The sequence below is a fragment of the Melanostigma gelatinosum genome (genome assembly GCF_949748355.1).
Source record: "Melanostigma gelatinosum genome assembly, chromosome: 6".
NCBI lineage: Eukaryota > Metazoa > Chordata > Actinopteri > Perciformes > Zoarcidae > Melanostigma > Melanostigma gelatinosum.
Window position 1 is genome coordinate 26,792,041 of NC_136639.1, and position 15,631 is coordinate 26,807,671.

Consider the following 15,631-nt stretch of genomic DNA (forward strand, 5'->3'; position numbering starts at 1 on the left):
TATCCGACTGTCTCCGTCCGGGGAGGGGGGCATCGAGTGGACCTTGCGAGGTCTCTTCACCGTCTGACAGAGAAGAATAAAAATAAGGAAAATAAAATGAATATGACCTGTGCTTCTAAAGACCTGACAGACGAGCTCAAGTACTCCTTCACAGACACCTCCCGCCATCGTCCAAATGTGTTCATTTACACACATTTTAAACACGACTAATTATATAAGAGTAGGAATTGTTCACATAATAGGAAATGGGTAGTTTTAGATTTAGATCAGTTAAAGTCACAGAAAACGTCCATATCTTTCGGAGGAATACATGTGACGTTTTGCAAAGAACCTTGGATGTCACTGACATTTGTTTTATTTGTTATGCTATTCTCGCAGAAGTCCAGACGGCAGGATTTTACGGGCGTTAAAATCAGATGTGGTACAAATCAAAGACGGCCACGGAAACAACAAACCCCTTATGATGTCGGCTTCTATGACAACACAGAAACACGCACGGTGTAAATATATGGTCACAAGCACAAATGCAGGCGTTGAATATTCACGCTGAAAGTTCACCACAGTGGGATGAATTTGCTTCGCCAACCAAACCAATTGTTCCGTGGCCTCTTCTCTCACATGGAAGGGAAGAGGCACATCTTTTGCCATATCTGACCATGTCTTTAAAAGTTAACTGAGGAATGTCACAGACATAAACTAGAAGTTTCCGCAACTGGAAACACCAGAGGTGGGACCAAGTCATTGCTTTGCAAAGTCCCAAGTCAAGACTGACAAGTCCAGAGTCAAGTCCCAAGTCCCAGACTTTTTAAATACCATGCTTAATAATCTTTCGGCTTGAGGGAAGGTATCAAGTATTTTCAGGTCAAAAGGATCAAGTCCAAGTCACGGGCGTTAAAGATTAAGCTGAGTTGCAAGTCTTTTTTGATTTTGTCAAGCGAGCCTAAGGTCATCAGATTTGTGACTCAAGTCCGAGTCTGGTTTAGGTCATGTGACTCGAGTCCACACATCCGGAAAACACTAGAGAGCAGCTTCACCAAGTACAAACCAACAAGAAGAAAGAATTAAAGAGTTTGTGGACCTTGAGTAGAGGTTAGTGTCAAAAACAACATCAGCTAGTTATAGTCTTCATCAAAAACAACAGAACAGAAACAACATTGTAGTTATTATATTTGTGTGACACAGACAGACTTTAGTCATTAAATGACCTATTTGTTCAATACGGCAAAAAAAAAAACAACTCTAAAAGAAACCCCAGTTTCAAACTAAATGTCTTCTGTGTCTCAGACAGCAGTGAGAGTAAAGATACAGCTGGATGCCGTGAAAGCAGGGATTCAAAGCAGCAAATCAGATTCCCTCGACATGTCAGGCTTTTATATTTAGCTGTACGGAGCGGTGAGATTAGTCCAGCGTACACACGGGAGCAAAACTGCTGCTGCTTTTAGAGCTGCAGCAGCACGAGAGGCAGCCAGGCTGAAACCCTGAGAGAAGCACTGATGCAGGAGACTTAAAACCACACAAACACGCTCTCTGCTCCTGTAGACGTAAAGTGCTACTCTACAGAAAACAGTGAGTGGCACTGCTCTGCACTCTGCTCCTCCTCACTTGAGCTGGCTCGCCATGAAACATCTGAAACGTGCCGTCTTACCCAACATTTTCAAGCTCCATTAATTGCAAATCCCATCAGGACCTCTTTAACCCGTTAACCCTTTAACACTGAGAGGAGAGTTCACACTGACTTCCAAGGGGAAACTGCTGGCTCTAGCAAAACCAGGCGGCAACCTCCGGTACTGCAAGTACAGCTGTGATGAGTGTCAGTGCACTGCACTCTTTTGGCCTCTCTCACACTGACGCAGCTCCCTCCATCTCTCTGTGGAGTGTTTGCAGAGCTGCAGCTGGACTCAGCGATCTGCCTCAGATCTTTCAGCTGCTCGGTCGCTGCAGAGTAAGGGTCGGTTTATGCTCGATCAGAAAAGCTGTGGTTCTTCCGAGGTGTTGTTCAACAACCTCGGAATGATGGGTTCACAGCTAAGCTCAGGATCCCAACATTCTTGTGAAAGTTAGCAAAATGATTGAAAGTTCTGGAATGCTTCACTTCCTGCCATATGGCAAGAAATGTATGAAAAAAACATTTTTTATCTGTGTTAAAACCGAGGCTAAGCTCCCATTGGAGAAAAGGGGATTCTTTTTCCAACGACAACTCTGTATTTGCTGATGGCTTTTCGAACTATGAGTCCATTTTAGTCACGGTTCAGGTGACTATTGTTTGTTTATTTTTTCATTTAATCAAGCTGCAACCTCCAGTTCTGAAAAATGAAGACAACGCAAAGTGAAAACGGCAGTTCCTTGAATGGTCAATTTTGAGGCTCGCTCCAAAAGCGAGTCAATTCTCATAGACAGATGCCCAACTATTCAAAAAACTGGTTTTGTTGCAAAATAACTCTGGATTCTGCTATTAGGGCATTTGACTTTTTTTTAGGACCTAATGGCTCAATAGATATGGGCATTTCATGTCGTTCATTCATCTCAAAAGACATTATCCATTTAGTTATGGACATCTCTTTTCCAATGTAAGTCTATGGGGAAAAGTCATTTTGGGAGCCATGGCATCACGTGCCCCAAAATTGTAATTCCACCGTTTGGTCTTCAAAGCGTGGCACCCCTCCTTGGGGGCTCAGTCTAAATATGGTCCCTTCTGGCTCCAAAGAACCAAGTTGGCGACGACCAAAACGCCAAACTTGAGGCTTCTAAATGGCAATCCACAAACAAATGGGCGACGTCACGGTGACAACTCAGGAAAGAAAGACACTGTGTGGTTCATACTCACTATTTTAGCCACTTTACCACATTTACGGAGCGACTGCACAGCAAAGGAATGAGGCACATTGTCCATGGGGATGGAGTTGACCTGAATGACACGATCATTCTCACTGGACAAAAAAACAAAAAGACACACAAGAAATGAAGATATTGTGAGAACAAAATAACAATCATAACGTAGACGTTAAAACAAAAAACACAGCTTCGTACAAATTAGTTGTAATTCCACTAAACTTGATTGCAGGAAATAATTATTTTCCCTTGATTGAATTATGGTTGGAGTATCTACTGTAGATACGATGAGCTAAGACTTGTACTTTGGAGTTTGTGTTCTTTTATTTAACCATAAAACACTCATGTGCAGCAGATTTACAGCCATTTGTTGTGCTATTTTTAGCCGGACATTTTGCAGAGCTGTGCTATGTAGCTCAGTCAGCTGCATGCTAGATAGAAATGCAGAGTTCATCAGCATGTTGAGTGTGACTAGTAGTGACTCGTAGTGGAGGTGAGATTGTGGATTCGACAATAAAACCAGTACACAGCGGTGGGGTTGCAAAATTCCAGGAATATTGACGGAGCAAACTGTCCATGGGAATTAACAGGAATTTATGGGACAAAGCAGATATAAAATGGAAATATATTTTGATTATTTGCTCAGATGGAAACAAACGTTTTGTCACGTCATAAGCATAAAATAAATGCTTTTAACTAACATGGAAGCTAAGAGAGCACAGTAGTGTTGTCTGACAAAAACAAGGCGCAAGACCCAGAATTGCTGTTTTGTGTGCATCTTCCCTCCAAATACGTTCAGTATGAAAATGTATGAAATTGTGCAAAAGTCCCACAAATTCCTGATCTTAACTATCTTTGCAGGCCACTCAGTCCACTGAGGGGTTCACTTACTAGAGGTATCCATCTGCTGGTCCTCCCTGCAGCACGTCGGACACGATGATTGACGTCTCGCCGCTGTCCACGTTGGGGTTGTCGCGCCCACCTGACACCGCAATGCCGAAACCCATCTTAGAGTCCTGCAGAAAAGAAGGAATCCATCAGTGAAGACGGTGCAGTCGGACAGAACGTGACTCACAACACCACCGAGACAAACACGGAGATGCTGACTGCAAAATATCCTGCATCTGATGTCAACCCTGTCAACTCCGAAGTCCCGCACCTCTATGGAAACAGCACAGTAATGGCTTGCAGTGGAGAGAACTCAAACATGTCTTTTGTGCAGTGTAACACAGTTATCATGCCATAAATCTGGAGGCTCCACATGCTATATATATATTGATATATATATTGAGCTATTCACATCTTTACAACCTCTACTTACAGCCTCTCCTCAATGCATGGTGTTCAGCAGCCTACAGTTCAGTCGAAGATTCAAAGAATTGTTGTTACCTGTCACCTGGTCTCAGCCGAGTCAATCGCGGCTTCCTATAGCTGTGCTGAGGAGCTCAGAATGTAATGTGTGTTTTACAGGATCTGGTTAAAGCAAACGGTATATTTGGGGCGAGATTTTAAATAAGGCGTGTAGAATAAAAGGTTGTATTTATGATATATCACAGCTTGGATTGCGTTTTCTGTAAGAAGCGTTCCTCACACATGACGTGTTCAAGGACCGTCGGAAAGATGGAAATCTGACAATACTGATGTTTTTTTACAGCTTCTGGCTCAGATAGACGGTGTAGTTCTGGCGATGGTTTAAAGAAAACACACTTTTTCATCCCACCGGCACCTTCTCATTAAAGAAGACCTGCTTGAAGTCATTAACCAGACGACGACAGACACAAGGAAAACGGCCATCGTCAAATGTTGGGGGATTGATGAATGCAGTGTGTGTCCCTGAATGCTTCAGCTCCATGAGCAGATGTATGGATGTCAGCACTGTTGTAACAGCACAGTTAAGTGAAGGAACTCACCCGCTGCAGATTGACTGTGTACTGCTCCCAGACCATCTCTTCCATCCCTGAACCCTGTGGGGGACGCAGACAGACAGCAGGGTCAGCAAACTGCTGCGACACAATTCATTCAGCCGCATAATTAAACAAGTCCTGGGAAAATATAAATATCATCCAACAATGCTTGTTGAGCCTCGACACGACTCGCGTTTAGATTCACGGAGGGCTGAGCACATGCAAGTGGGAAGGAGGCTAACACACACATCAGAGGAAAGGGTGTGTGTGTGTGTGTGTGTGTGTGTGTGTGTGTGTGTGTGTGTGTGTGTGAACTGAGCTGACCTCTGTGAAAGAACAGTATCATGTCAATAACAGCCGCCTGTGTATTGTCCTGTCCGACTCACTGCCTGGTGTATGATTGTAATTGGACAACAAACATCTGCCCTCATCTATTTCCAGCTCAATGATCTCTCTCTCTCTCACACACACACACCAAACAGGGATATGTGCTCAACTTCAGCCGCTTCACCAAGACAATCTTCAAAGAGGAACACCACTTTTATGATTTTTGATGCGTAAACACAAACGTCGGGCTATAAATAGATGATACTGTTAGGATTTTATCGACACTCTTATCGGTTCTTTTCGATTATTGTGTGAGGAAAAACAAGACAATTCATTGCTTTATTATTCTTGTATGTATAAAAATAGTTTCTTGAGCAGCGATACTTTCATGTATTCGCCCGTTCTTCTGAACAAACTCAGCATGGCATCACTAGCGTTACCTGCAGTGGACGAGGATGGACGGCTGCTCCACAAACAGTGGAAAAGTGATCATTTCTGCAGATTGACGTTCTGCTTGTTGGCTAAGCTAAGCTAATGGCGGACAATTTGGCTTAATGAGACTTGTTAAAGCGCTAAAATTCACGAGATTTTATATATCGCATAACAAAACTCCTAATTATGCTCGTGTGGACCACAGACCACAGGCCTCGTTTGAGCCATCTAACCAAGAACCAATTCAACAATCCACTCGACTTGGACACGTGGGAACTGGAAGTGCAAAAATGCAGACTCATTTCCTGGTTTTAGGACTCATTCCTGCAGATGTCTACGACTGCGTTTACATGAGGATCACCACGGTTTATGCTCATATTCTGAATATGATGTTCACGTGAGCGTGGAGGAATCGGGTTATTCATATCCCCGTACACATGATAAATACTAGGAGCCCGGCTACTGACTCAGCGCTCAACAACCGGCATAAGGTGTATACATGCAAAAGTATCCCGGTTTCTGGGAAACGACATGTGGTGTTTACATGTACACATAAACGAGATACTTAAAAAAACCCGATCACACATATTATTCATGTAAACACTCAATGAGAGAGATTAGAAGAGGACGGATGGGAGAACTGAGAGGAAGAGGAAGTGATGATGAGATGTTTTATTTGTTTCCAGTCAGTCTGCCTCCTCTAGTTCCACGTCGACCGATTCCCTCTCTGTGTTGCTCTGAATGCGTCATCATAATCAGACAAGTGGTAAGGGAGCGCCAGATGGCTGTGCAGAAAAGAATAAAGCAACATATCAAAAATGAAATAGCCTATTTTTAGACTGCGGCCTGTACCGGTGATGCTATTTGTTTTAGAATAAATTATATTCAGTGTTTGTGAGAGTTCAAAATGCGCGTGAATCCCGGCGGTTGAGGAAAACATTTTTTTTAAATCCCCGTGTTTTGGTACATTTTGTAAAAAGAAAAAAATAATAAGTTTAATGAAATCTTAAGTAAAGAGGTAAAAATGATGTTGGTTGTAGAAATAAATGTTATTTGGAGCATGTAGTCAAATGTTGTCAAAGGGCCGCCGTGGGAAAAACATGCTCAGGTCAGCAGATTTCTGAAGATCATGATTTTATACATCGCGAGACATTGCTCCTATTTATTCAGAAAATACTTTCACAAATCAGACTGCAACAGGGTAGAGCAGCGGTTCCCAAACTTTTTAGGCCGCGCACCCCCTCCTACATCCCGAGGCCGCGCACCCCCAATCCCCCACACCTTAAAAAAAAAAAAGAAGCAACAGAGCCTATTTATAGCCTCATAGAAATCGGACCAATGAGAGAACAGTTTGCTCGCGCGTGGCGTTAGTTTACAATATTTCGTCCGCTATTAAATGTTGCAGTGTGAACACAAACCGAACAAAGGGGCAAGTGCAACATTGTATCATATTAATCCCTGAATCAGAACAAAGCAAACTAACTGAAGGTGTGAAAACGCCCTGAAACACTGCAACAAAGTTTCAATAACTTTCAGTGACACAAGGCGTCACTTTTAAAGAGCAATACGGATGCGAGCACACACGCACAGGCTCAGAGGCAGATTATCACATTTAATTTACAATCAACCACACATAGAATGAGACTGCAGTTGTTTTGGGCTGTTTTGTAACTCCTCCAATTTCGATATTAAAACATGTAAGGGGCTTTTGACTTGCACTGGCATGCTTGGTGTTCAGGTGGCGACTCGCGTTGATTCACGGAGGGCTGAGCACATGCAAGTGGGAAGGAGGCTAACACACACACACACATCAGAGGAAAGGGGTGTGTGTGTGCCACTGACATTTTACAGACACACACTCTCCCTCTCTCATAATTGTGCTATTTATTGTTTTGGTGGGAGTTGCCCAGTGTTCATCATAGAGGCGCCTGATTTCTCTCCAATATAACGGGACTACATGGCACTCGGCTTGTGTTCAAAAGCACCAAAAAAAAATAGTTGGAAAACTCTCTTTCCAGAAATCATGACCCGGTTACTAAAGATAATCCACGGACCTTGTTGTGAGCAGTTACATGTGGGAACTACGGCTGAGAGAAAATAGATCCTACATGAAACTGGCTGATTACCGTAGAGTTGTATTCTATTGGAGAGAAGGCGGACAACTCTACGGCACTAGACAACTCACATCCAAACAATCTGGGGTGATAAAACGCACTACAGGTGAGAGGGAATATGGGTCTTTTGTTTACATTTTAATCAATTGTACGGCCCGACAGACAACCTAAAAGAACTGTGTCCAGGACAATATCTACACACACACACATCCTTCACACAACCGTAAAATAAACTACGGCACAACATGGACTGATACAAAAAGCTGAAGGACATGAGAGTCCAAACTGATCCAACATTCTTTGATGCAGTTTGGCCATAAATGCTGCACAATCGGTGCTTTTTAAATACATGTCAATCGCCATTCCTGGGTATTTATGGTCGAGTCTTTCAACTGATTTGCCCTGAAGCAGTAAATACACATTCACACAAAGCATCAATGGCTGTAGGCATCACAACTCTGTATGAAGGACAACATGTGTGTCTAAACCTCCGACGCTGCCTTCTGCAAAGTGAAGTCAAAGAGAAGGGTTTTTAAAGACCTCAACAGTTCCAGTTGCATATTCCAGCCTTTAAATCCACCATGTGAAAGACCTCTATGTCTGTTTCCATTTAATATGAAAACATCTTTATAAGCGGCCGCCCGGAGAATATTACACACCCCAAACTACCATCCATCCATCCACCTATCCATCCACCCATGTCCCACCAATCTGAGCAGACAGGAGTTCCCAGCAGGTGCGTAGAAGACCACCAGGCTGCCCTTCAGCAGTTCCGTGTCCAGCCCCCTCAGCTGGATCCCGGTCCCCCCACCGCCGCCACCGACTCCCCCTTCCCCGCGGCCGTGATCGCGCCGGTGCCAGCTGGGGTAGCCGGCGCAGCAGCCAAAGTAAGACACCCAGCTATCTGCCCCGCCATTGTGTCTAGGTCACTCGACTCCGCCATCTTGGTTTGTAGTTCTTAGCTGTAGTTCTTAAGGCCCCCTCCCTTTTCACACACATAGACCCACCCCCCCCCACACACACACACACATACTTGCATACATACATCCTCACTTATTTTATTCATTTGTTTAGGTATTAGGCACATAAAATTGTATGATAGAGTTTGTTGGTTGTGATATTAATTGATCTGATCATTTGTTATTTTGATTTAATAAACTGTTATATTTTAAAGAGCAGTCGTCTGTGATTACTTGTGCATATGTGTGTAATAAGATCTGGATGTAGTAGCCCGTGTACGAACTGAAACCTTCAATGTCACTTCGAATGTGTAGTCGTACCAGACTATTGACATTACGAGTGACCACTAATTATGAGACTTAGTTTTGTTTTGGTTCCTGTTTACAGGGTGGTGCCCCGTTGTTATTAATAATCATTAATAATTGTTACTTACATTAATAATTCTATTGATGTCAAGAATTCAGTTTCTTAAATGCTGATAACCCAAACACGTCCCCAAACACGGCCCCAAACACCTGACTAGCGCGGTCCTGCTCCGGCATGCTCGGTGTGGGCAATTTAGACTCGCAACCGCCGGCTAAAAGTCGACGTCCCACGGGAGCAACTGCTTAACCTCCCTGCCTCTGTGTCCTACCTCCAATCTGGATAAACCTGAGCGGCGGCGGATTAGCCCACGTAGCCCTGGGAGGGAGGAGAGACTAAAAATAACAGCAGACTCACAGCATCTCCTCCACCTCCACCTCCTGCTGCTCCCGTCCCACGGAGAGTCCTCAGCGCTCGCACCGCGCACCTCCACTTCCTGCGCAGGCCGGATGGCATGGCCAGGTAGGACCGGGGGTGCAGACGGAGAGATGGAGCACTCCGCCTGTCCTCCCTCCTCCCTCTGTCTGTCACTCTGGTCACTATCCTGCTGCTTATTCCTCTGCATCTCTCTCTCTGTGTCTCTCTCTCTCTCACACACTTACTCAAACACACATTTGTTTCAGCACATTTGTGAGGACTGTGTCGCGACTACATTCACTCCCCAAAGAACCAGTCAGCATTTAGTTCCCAATTTCTTCTTAATTTGTGTTATCACTGGGTCTTATTCAAGCTCGTTTATGTAGTTTTCTCTTAAATTTCGGTCTCAAATACCTAAAAATGAATGAAAATGAAAATTCTGATTCAAGAAATGTGCACATAAGGTTTCTTACTACGGGAAAATCTTATTTTTCATCCAAGGGGGAAAGTGAATAAGGTAAAAAACTTAACTAATAGATATCACCATGAAACCGCCTCAGTTGATTCCTTACATTAAGAGAATTATTATTTGTATTACAAGTTTTCTGAAAAAATGTAGGTTTAAATGTGTAAACTAAGCATTAGCTCATTACGTATGTGCTAATTTGCATTTGTACTGCCTTATGAGTATTTATGTTTCAAACTATTTGGTCCATAGCTCTTTGGTATAATGTTATCAGGTTATGGTCAGAAAGGTTGCTAATTTGTTGTTAAAGATTTCAGTTAAACTAATTATTCTAAGTTACTGTTACGTGTTGATTTGGAGTCTGAACCACCTTTAGGACGCCCCGTAGCAGAGTGCTGCCAATGTGTGGTGCGTTCCTTTCCTCCGGTTTCTCTGGGTTGATCAGAGAGTCAGGCTCAGAATAGTTTCTTTTCATTTTGGCAAGTTCAGTTTGCTTTGTGACTTCATGTTTCCTTCGGGTCAGTTTGTTGGTTATTTTGGTTCTTTATGCTTCCATATTTGGCCAGAAAAACAACTCCTCAGATTGTGAGCTTTGTTAGATGTGTGGTGAATTGTTGCTCTCTGGTTGACAAGCTGTATTGAAGACACGGTTTCTAAATAACAACCAACATATCTTTGACTTTTCTGTACTGACATCTGTTGTTATCGATGATACATATAAACCAATATTAATACATCTGTGATTAGGCCGCTAAAAAAGTGTAGACGCGCAAAATATTTCAGTATTTCTGCCATTATTGAGAAAAAGACAATATACGTGCTCAGTAGTGGTACGTTCCTGTAGCATGATTGGTAAGAGGCGACGAGGCTTCTGGGTGCTGTAGTCAACTAAATGGCTGGAAAAATGTGGCAGCCGCATGCTGTTTAGCCGGCGTAAGGTAATTAGCCTGCTGGACTCAGATCAGATCAGCTGTGATGTACAGCGGAGTGACGCAGAGCTGGTGGCTAACGCGAGGTGATGAATCATGGCAGCGCACGAGCAACCAGCATTACGGATTCATTCTGAGGCTTTTAAAAGACATAAGAGACAGACACAACTTCAATAATTTCCTCCACACACCCCATATTTATCAAAGATGGAGACATTAACGACGGCATCACGCGGCCTGGAAACCACTGATGCATGTGCGCTCTGGTTTTTAATGCGTTTCATATTGCCATTCAGAGTACACTTAGTCCATTTATCACTGAATAATCAAGCTTGCATAACCACGACTCGGCCGCAACTTTATGGAGACGAAGTCCGTCCATCGCGAGACAGCAGGCTCACGGAAACGTAATTAATAATGTTGTTACTGTATGGCTTATTTCTCACCTATAATATTTTCAGAAATATATTTTAAACTACTGTTCAGCTGTAAAATGAGAGTTTGTCACTCGGCCGCCATGTTGAAGAAGGTCGAGCCAGAACTAAGCCTTGTCCACCATGCCAGTGTGACCCGGGTCTACGAGGGTGCAAAAACAGCATGCATTGGCCAACACTGATGATGACATACAAACCACTAAGTGCGTAACATGTCATAAGCTAGAAAAAATACCCGGGTGGCTCTACACCGATCCTTTAAAAAGGATGACACATCATGGTGGGTCTCTGAATAATTCATACATGAAGGTGCACACTAAGACTTACAGTGATTTGGCATCTGAGACGTGCCCTCGTCATGGATTTGGGCACAGCGAGAAATCGTCACACGCTAATGGCGGCACACACGTGCGCGCCATCAACGCAACAGTCGCTCGGTGCACTTAATCTCGCTCTGTAGGAAGGCAGGAGATGCGTGTGCATGGAAACATAAAGAGCTGTAGACTCTCGGAGCTACCCGAGCTTCATGGTGGAGTATTCTACATTTGTTCTATTACGGTTAATTCTGATTATGCTCTGTACAATATTCTGCACTTTACTGTTTTTTTGTTGTCTCAGTACCTGTACTGTGACAATTGAATCTAATAATATGATAACATCTTCAACACAAAGTTTATTCCTGTGTCCTTCATTGTGGTAGTGCAACTGAAATGGAAGACGCTTGTTTTCAACTATTTTGTTGAAGCAGTTTTTGCATGTAGAAATCAAACTAAAAGACATGTCGCTGACATTTAAAGTGTGGAGAAGGCCCTGGGCTGAATTATCCTCCCGATGAATGCTCCCAACATGCTGAGTTCCAAGAGTACACATCATAGAAAGTCAAGTGAGTCGTGCAGAACGCTGAATAAATTTACATTTGAAATGAAGCCGCGGAGTCACGATTCTTGAGCGGTATGATAAGTATGATGTGTTTTGACTGAATTATGTCTGAGGATTTACATGTTCCACACAAACTGCATCAGTCAAGTTTAAAGGGCTAGATAACAACATGTTAGACTCCACTGTCAAAGCCAATGTTCGTTATACGGAATTCAGAGCACATCTACTGCCTCCACTACAGTGCTGTAATAATTGTCCATAAATGGCGTTTGAATATTTGTTCTTAAAAACCCCATAAGTTCAAACTACTCAAATATCTATTTTTTTTATTGTCCATGGCACCAAGTTTGACCCTTTGTCCGACGCTCTGTTTCTATTTATTCTTGTCGCTCGCTTTAAAAGCGCTGCAACGGACGTGGCACTGCTGATTCGTGAAGTTAAAACGAGGAGTTGTTTAATGTGATTCCTCCTCAGTTCACCACGAAAACCTAAATCAGGTGGCAGCTGGCAGAAAGGAGATCGTCTGAGAGTTGTCTACTATCTGTAGGCTAAATTGTACGTTATTTGCGGTAAATATCACAATATAAAAACGTGTATTTTCCGTTTAAAAAGAATAACCGTAGGAAGAGTGCTACTCACCCATCTGTTAAATGACCACGTCTACAGTCTGATGATCAGCACGTGGTTTGTTTACATGACGTAACTCTCTCTCGTTGCTGTTGTTGTCAAATTCTTCTTCTTTCAGCTTGACCCAACATTACGTTTCATTCTCAATTAATGAACGTGACATTGTAATGCGGTGCACATGAGTCTTGTCATGGTGATGGCTGCGCTGGCGGCTAGCAGCTAACGGTGCTATAGTCAACTGTGCTAGAAGCTTACGGTGCTGACAGCGCTAACAGTGCAAACACCAACAATAGTGCTGTCAAAACTAAGCTAACGGTGTTAACCTGGGGGGTGTTATAATAACTGGTCACAATAGTATTTGTGCACTGTAATGTGTGCATAATGTGACGTCACAGGGCAGTACAGCAGCAGCGCTAAGAGTGTACTGGTGTTCTGTATAATTAACTGGAGCGTGTAGCTACTGAAATAGCTTTAATGTGATGAGCTGGTAATTAAGTGTCGGTGAGGACCTGGAGTGTTAACTACGTGTTCACACATGGATTCCACGCCTCGACGCATGGTGTTTAAATAACTCACAGTGGAAGTCACTCTCCTGTCACATGCTCTTAACACCATGAATGAAGTGGATCTATCGCCAGTGATTCTACGATGCAATAAATGCAATTTCCGTTGAGGGAAAATTTCTACAGTCTTAAAATTGATTTCTACAAATCAAATGAGAGCCGTTTGTCTCGTCTTTGTGCTCTCCGGTCGCCATCATCCATGGATCGGGGCTCCACCTGCTGCCATGGCCACTGCCACTATCATTACTATCACACACATCTCTATTATTACTACTGCTATTATTAGCATTCTATTAAATCCACTGCTGCTGCTATTATTGATCCTATTTTTATTTTTAATATAGCTTGTATGCTATTGTTGCTGTGCATCTCTCTCTCTTTAATCAATAATATAAAAAAGCCGACTCTAGGGATGCACCCAACAAACTTTTGAAGTCCTGATACCAATACCTGGGCTTTGTGTATCTGCCATAGCCTGTATTATAAGAAGTGACATAGTCACCATGACATCACCCGTTGGTTTGTGGACTGCTGTTTTGAAGCCTCGAGTTCAGCAATTTAGCCATCACCATCTTGGATTTTTGCCACCGGTGAACAGGAAGTGACCATGTTTGGCCTGCGGAGCAGTGACGTACAGACGCCATATACGCCTCAGGTATACGGCGGTAGCCCCGCCCTAAAGCATACCCTGCTTTATGGTCTATATGATGTTTACTGAGGTAATAAATCAAGAGAGAAGTAGAGTCATTTTCTCAGACTTCTATACAATCTGACTTCTTTTTGTAACCGGAGGAGTCGCCCCCTGCTGGCCATTAAAGAGAATACAAGTTGAAGGAACTTCAGCATTGGCTTTGCTTAACAGAACCGGTGGTTGACATTACCGGACACCAATTCAATACCAGTACCAGTACTTAATTAATAAACTGCATGCCTCTCTGTTTTTATTTTGATAAACATCAGGCTTGACTTCAACATTGATTGGTAAAACAAAATGGAACAAATTAATAGATAAATATAAATAGTCAATTTGTTCGAAATTAGTTGTACTTGATTAAGTTGGTTGAGTCATATTTTACACTTCCGCTGCCACCTCGCTTTGCTCTTTGCGAGCGACAAATACCGCCAAACGGCTGACGTGTTTGTCGTTAGCTCCCTCATCCAGCGGTCAACCGGCGCTCTACTGACGCATGACGTAGTATCAAGACGTAAATATAGAACTGAAGTGAAAAGATTGGCCCCATTGTCACCGCTACCCGATCCAACTATATGACAGCATCGGCCCGGTATCAGTATTGGATCGGTGCATCGCTAGCCGCCACAAACAAACAAAAAGCGCTTGCTAATGAAAGCTTTAGCTGCTTCCAGCTTCTCCACTTCACCGGAAGCTGAATCCCTTTGGGTCCTGGGTTAGTTGTCATTAGTTTGGACATTTATAGAATAAAGGATTTAATGACCACTGTGTTAATGTACTCTTTAAAGTCAACTGTTCAATGAAATGAATGGCTTTGTTCTGTTCTTCATATTCCTCCACCTGGGGGACTCTGGATTGGGCGGCTCAATCCTCCAACGTTGACTGTTGAACTGGAACTATATATATATATATATATATATATATATATATACATATATATACATATATACATATATACATATATACATACATATATACATATATACATATATATATATATATATATATACATATATACACATATATATATATATATATACACACACACACATACATATCCTCTCTCTGATGGTCTCGTTTACTTACGTAGGTCATATAGAGACATCAGTCTTAAATTGAGTTTCATAACCAGTTAAAAGTTCCTCACTATAACTTTGAAATAAATTCATAAACCACGGAACTTTTTGATTGTTTAAAGTGTAGCGCGGCTGTCGAATTTTAGTCCCGTTACACACCAGAACAATCCCAGGACTGATTAGTCATTATTCTTTCTTTTAAAGACTTCCTATCAGGAGCAGTTTGGAGGAGTGCACCGTCTGACCCACAATGTGCAGAGGCTGAGGCGGGAGAGGGAAGACTTTCATTAAAATGGAAGTTTAATCTTCAAAGAGGAGTGGAGAGAGGAGCCCAGGGGATTCCCTTCACAAGCCTGTGACCTTTCCAGAGAAGGACGAGTCAGCGACGGCTGCTGGAGGAATCAGATAGAGGAGATGGCTCTCTGGATCAGACCGGGAACGTTTAAGTGCCGAGCAACTCCCAATTAGGAATAAGGCTGAAGTTCATTTATGTAATTATTTCCCAGAGGTTTTAAAAAAAGGAACAAACATCACAGTTTAGATACGGTGTTCCCACTGAACTCATAATCTGCACATGCATTCAGCCAATCACGTGCCACCTGCCTCTCTTAAAGACATGCTGGTGCCCCCTAGAGGCTGTAGTGTTCACTGCCCCTAAAGCATACTCATCTTTATGGTCT

At 42.9% G+C, this 15,631-nt stretch overlaps 1 pseudogene across 1 annotated transcript in view; it reads right to left on the reverse strand.

Moving 5' to 3' along the window:
* The window catches only part of LOC306778322 (tight junction protein 2-like), a 67,083-nt pseudogene that overhangs the window by 36,161 nt on the left and 15,291 nt on the right, over positions 1 to 15,631 (reverse strand). Inside the window, exons 2-5 of the transcript XR_013773159.1 lie at positions 4,740 to 4,793; positions 3,721 to 3,845; positions 2,825 to 2,927; positions 7 to 63 (exon numbers count right to left, since the gene is read on the reverse strand). The product of XR_013773159.1 is annotated as a tight junction protein 2-like (transcript). The remainder of the gene's footprint in view (positions 1 to 6; positions 64 to 2,824; positions 2,928 to 3,720; positions 3,846 to 4,739; positions 4,794 to 15,631) is intronic.